This window comes from Rhodamnia argentea, chromosome 8 (genome assembly GCF_020921035.1).
Source record: "Rhodamnia argentea isolate NSW1041297 chromosome 8, ASM2092103v1, whole genome shotgun sequence".
NCBI lineage: Eukaryota > Viridiplantae > Streptophyta > Magnoliopsida > Myrtales > Myrtaceae > Rhodamnia > Rhodamnia argentea.
The window spans coordinates 13,841,287-13,847,403 of NC_063157.1; positions in this window are offsets into that span (position 1 = coordinate 13,841,287).

A 6,117-nucleotide genomic window follows, 5' to 3' on the forward strand; every position below is an offset into this window, starting at 1 on the left:
CCGATTTCCTAATTTCCGACATTTTTTGTAAACTCATAGGAATTTTTGGAGATAATTTGGCCTTGATGGGGTAAAATAGTCCTTTTGTCAAAGGAATGAAATATGAAAATTCCAGACAAAATGATTAACCGACTAATCGACTCATCTCATGATTTTGGTAATTTTTGCAAACCTCAGAAATTTTCTAGAGACAAATTACCCCTAAGAGGTAAAAATGTCATTTTGGAAAGATCGGCAAAAGAAATCTAAAAAATAGGCTTAGCCAATTGAGTGTGGCCATTCCTCAATTTTTAAGAATTTCTGGAATTTCTTAGGAATTTTCTACAATTTTTCCTATTTTTTTTTATTTTCTATAATTTTTCCATTTTTTTATTTTCTAAAACATTTTTCAAATTTTTTTTTTCCAAATTGGACCGGGTCAACCTAATCGATAGACTAGTTGACCCGGTCTAGATCCCATGCTCGGACCTATACCCCCTCAAAACGATGTCGTTTCGGTATTTTCTATTTGAATTTTCAAATATTTTTGAATTTTTCATTTGATTTTCAAAATTCCAGCCCAAAATCTATTGACGCTCCGGATTGCGCCACGTGGTACACGCGTGGCGGTTCGATATCTCCACTAGAATCGACGGTTCAGATCAAAATGAGGTTTAATCTCCACCGTTCGATCTGATTACCGAGATCGACGATTTAGATCAAACGGCACGACCAATTGTGATCGTTCGATCTCAATCCGCGATCGACGGTTCGGATTGAAGGATGTGATTAAACCTCGATCGTTCAATCTAAAATATTTTATTTTATGAAAAATAATTTTTCTTTATTATCCGAATTTCAGAAATTGATCCAATGATCGGAATGGTGACACGCGGCCAAACCTGTACCGCACAATAAAAAAATGATTTTTTATTTTTTAAAAAAAGAAATATTTAAAAAAATGAATTTATTTTCCAAAAAAAACCAAGATCTCGACACATGGCGGACTTTGAGCCGTCGGATAAACTTTTTTTTTTGTTTTACGTTATAACAACCTCGCGACGTAATCGCTACGTGGCTACCATGTCGGCGTCACGTAGGCGTTGACCGGGTCAACTCGCGTTGACCGATCAACGTCTCGTTGGTGAAGACGACCGGCATCGGAGATTTTCGCCGGTGCCTCGTCGGAAGTCCTTTTCCAACTTTCGAACTAGCAAATTTCTTTGCGATTTTTTCCTCATTCAACTCCTCGGCTAACCTACATCAACATATCCCAAGTTTAGTCCAAAAAACAAGCCCGAACTAACCTAAATCGACCTCTACCGTCCAACGAGACCTGCAACTTCTGGCGAACCCGAAGAATCGGCGCGAAACACTTGCTAAACTCAGCCATTTTGACGGGAATCGACTCCTTTTCTTGATTGCATCAATATATCTCGGACTTTGCGCAAGAAATAGACTCGAAAAAATCTAAACCTACGTGTTCGGGGTAGTCGAAAAACCACTCCTGACGGAGCGTCGCCCTAGCCGTTTCTAACATGATTCAGACTATCTAGTTCATCATACACTGTCGACAATGGTCAAGGGAACTTACCCGATTGCCAAAACGACTTGAAGACACCTTAAACAGGTCTCGCGAGCTTAGAATGGGTTAGGGAATACAAGGACATAGACTCGGTTTTCAAGCAAAGAAAAATGCAAACAAACTGGAGGAGCGTGATTAGAGGGAGCTCGGGAGTAATCTAGACTTGAAACATTGAAGAAAACATGATCGATCGAAACTACACCACAAGAGGACAAGTTTGAGACGTACGACGAAGCTCACCTGTTTCGGATGCTTCGGAGAAGCTAATTGAGCTTGAAGTACTCCCTCGATTGTGGCATAGTTGGTGGTAGTTATGGCGTCGCTTGACGCCCTCCGAATCAAATAAGAAACGAGCTCGAAGCTTCTGCCTCCCGAGCTTCAATAGCCCCTTTTTGAAAATGTGTAGAGCCCCCCTCTTTATTCACTCCACACCTGCCCTTTTTGTTTGCGATCATCCCTTTTCTTGTTAGCCTCCCCCGACTTCTCTAACCGGCGGACCTTCTAGAATTCTCCCTTTTGATTACGTTAGAGCCGTCGAAGGAATGGCCAACCTCCCGCCTACTCGCACGTGTGAACTATGAAGAAGACAATGAATAGTGTTGGGTTGCTTGGTCGCATTCACCCGACCCGGCAGACCCGATTTGTGCAAACGAAGGCCAAATTGAAGTGGTAATTAGCATTTTTTTTCACAAAATTGATGCTAAAAACTGCTTTCCCAACATGGATTACCTTTGGGAATGTGATTTTCATGAAAAATGCCCTAGGAATTGAGTGAAATCCCCAAATGTTAGAGAGGATCCGAAAGTGATTTTTGTAAAATTGAAGTCCTTAGTGAAAGAATTAGCATCAATTGAGCCCGGCATTAGATTTGGAAGGTCGAAAACTATAGGATAGGAGTCTTAGGGCTCCATGGGTATCTCTTAGGACGATTTAATTTCGGATTTGGCGTGCTAGGGACTAAAATGAAAGAAATTTTGTGTAATTAAGTCCCTAGCGCCGAAATTGAGCAAATTAAAGTGCAATTAGATTAGAATGTGAAATGGAATGTTGAAGAACCATGTCACTACTCATAAGAAGTACAAAAAGAAAATGAAATGACTTGGATGGTATTTTTTATACCTAATTCGAAGGGTGCGCTTGTAAAAGAACACACAAATCCAAATTGAAATTTTCAAATTTTAGGAGGTCAAAATGAAAAGGGAATTAAAAGAAAAATACTTACTATTTTTCTATATTTTTGTGACTTCGAATAGTATTTTTCTTGATTTTTGTTTTTGGGGAATTTTCCTATTTTCTGAAAAAAAAATCAAAAAATGCAAAAAATATGAAAAATTATTTTTGGTCAAAAATGGTTCCTTGAGCTTGGCCAAGGCTACCAAAGTTGATTTTGCAATTTTCCAACTTTTTATGAAATTTTTTTATGAATTTTTCAAAAATAAATCGGAAAAAGATTGATTTAAAATCGGGTGTCAACGATTGCCTCTCTTTGGAAGTGATCTCGTGAGAGGTTACTTCCAAATATAAGATGACACTTGAAGTTTAATTGGCTCAATTGAGAAAAAGAAAAGAAAGAGTCATGACATTTGATCCTCAAACATTCCCACTGGTAAGGTCATGTCCAAGATGGGGTTCCATGCATTTACCTGGCATTTACCTGCCTAAAGCTTGAAAGGCTTTCCTGTGAATGTGAACGGATTCTAGAAGATATCTAGGGACTCGTCATCAGAGTTTCCTAAAGAGGTTAAGCTCTGACCTGTATAGTAGGTCAAACCATGATGGAATTCCTAACTAATAGGAATGTGAAGACAATTTATCCGGTCTGTGGGATTCGTCAAAGGGTTTGATCCGTATGGTGGATCAGCCCAGAATAAAATTCCTACTTGAGGGGATTCTAAAGACGATTTATCCCATTTGTGGGATTCGTTGAAGAATTTGATCCATCTAGTGGATTAGCCCAGAATATAATTCCTACTTGAAAGGATTCTAAAGACGACTTATCCCGTCTGTGAGATTCGTCAAAGGATTTGATCCGTTTGGTTGATCAGCCCAGAAAAGGCTCACCTACTGAAAGGTTTACCCGCAAATGATTTTAGAAAAGGTTTACATACTAAAAGGCTTATTCAAATGGTGACTTTTCTGGGATTTAGAGGATACCCCGAATCCTGCATAAAGCCGAATTTGAAGAACTCTTTCTCACCAAGAGAGATATCCTTCCGGGATCCGGGGTTACCATGAGTCCCGCAAAAGTTTAAACCTGAAAATTTCTCTTTATCAAGAAACGGAAATTCTTTCTTACCACGAGAGGTAGCGTTTTGGGATTTGGGGATACAATGAATCTTGTAGAAGCTTAAACCTGCAAACTCTTTCTTACCAAGAGAAGTGTCCTTCTAGGATCCGGGGTTACCATTAGTCCGGGAATCCTGCAGAAGCTTAAACATGCAAACTCTTTCTTACCAAAAGAAGATTATTGATTTTTGAGGTGGTATCTATTATCGAGCTGACAAAATTTTATGACTTAAATTGAAGTCGTGGAAAAGTTTGAGTGAATGCATTATGATGCTAGAGGTTATCCAAAACATCTTGCAACATGTTAAAGTGATCAAAAATTCATTGTAGGAAAAGTTTGAATCCAACGATTTGAAACTACTAATAGAGTTTGGTTAAAACATCAATTGGAGTATTTTCATCAAAGAGGACTTCTCACCAATTTGAGATAATAGTTTTTCATTTTGAAAGCACTCAAATTTCCTATTGAACCTATTCCTAGGATTTGGGATCATTCGCAACGCATACATCTCGATCGATCGGGAGGTCTTTTGAAGGACCATAATGTTGGGCTCGGATATTGGCTTCCAAGTGGGACTTATCAGCGAGTCGAGGCTATTTGAACAAAAATTTTAAAACCTCTGCTCCGGGTTTACAAGTCAAAAACCTGTAAAATAAGAAAGAAATGATCTTGCTCGTACTTCTTCGAGCTAAGCTTCTACGTTAATCCAAGTGCCTTAATCGGAAAAGACTTTTCGGGGTTGTAACGCAGGTGAGGATTGGGGACTGAAAAAGGCTTAGTTTTGGGCCCATAATATGTAAATGGGCATGACATTGGTGATCATTATAGATTTACCAGCGATATCGACCCTTATAGATTATCCTTCGAAGAACGTCTTCAATCTTCAAGGTATACCAAAATTCTTTGGAGAGCATCATCGGTCTTCAAAGAGCATATTTGTCTTGAGAGAACACCTCTATCATGTCGGGATGGTGAAAACTTTTGTCTGTATTTTGTCATTTGAGCATGATATAACTATAGAGTGATTTAGCTCACCTGGAGATTTTCTTTTACAACCATATCTCGTTGGGGACAAAGATATCATGGAATCTTTTAATGCTTACAAGATCGAACACATGATTTATAAGTGTACGAGTATTTGAATGGACATTGGCCCTGCTTTTACCAGGCACTTTGGTTTTTCTTGATGCCCGGATCGGCTCTTTCTTTCCTCTTTTTTTTTTTTGGTCAAAATCTTGCCTTTTCCTTTCTTTTTGGGAATACGATTTTCAATGATTGTGGTAGACATTCAATTGAGAGTTCTAGCATGCTCAAGTATTAGTCTAGGAATTTCTCGTAAATCCTATCTCTCAAACTCTTCTGTTCCTAGAGTGATGTCGCTTCCACCTTGGAATATGCAATAATCACCAACGGGGTTCATGAAATGAATATGTAGGCTCAATTGAGTTGTGCAAAGGATAAAAGTGTATAGGATAGAGAAACGAACGCTTTTCGTCATCCTAAAACACTTAAATTATCGTATAACCAACACACGAAGATTGGTGTTAGTCCAAGAAAGAAAATTTCTAACCATTTTCCTCTTGATATTTCCGGACTTACCTCTATTTGATCCTAATGTGGGGTGGTTCTTGACAGGGATAAGAATGACACCGCCGTTCAAAGGGGTTATCAATTGTCACCCGTAGTGTTTATGATAGAGAAATGAATGCCTCCGTCATCTCAATCCATGTAATCACTGCGAATAACTCCTACGTCCACAGGTCAAGGTTTTAGTATCCCTTCCACTCCACTCATTTCTCAAGTGTGCATGGGATGTGTTTGGATCGGGTTTGCCTCTTCTCTTATGAGAAGACATCCAATGAATGGTTTAAATAACTCTTATTGGAAAAGTTCATTTCATCTTCTCCATTTCATACCCTCTAAAGGGTATTTATGGCTCATTTTGCATGTTCTAGTTGTGTTTGAATAACCTCCAACTTTTGTAGGTGAATGTAGGTAACGTGATCAATAAAAAGCTCAATTCTCAAATTAAAGGCTTCTACGAATTACCCATATTTACGATTGTCTCTTGTCTTGTGGGATGATAGGAAGATATTTCGCACTATTTTAACTTCAATTTTTAGTCGTCTTTTGCGCTCGGTTGTTATACCTTGGCAAAAAGAAACAAACACTTGATAAGCAATAGGGTTAAAATGGGAGTAAAGAAAAAGATACATATCACCTGTTTTGACGCTTTGAGATGAACAAACTCTTAGTTCTTCTTGAA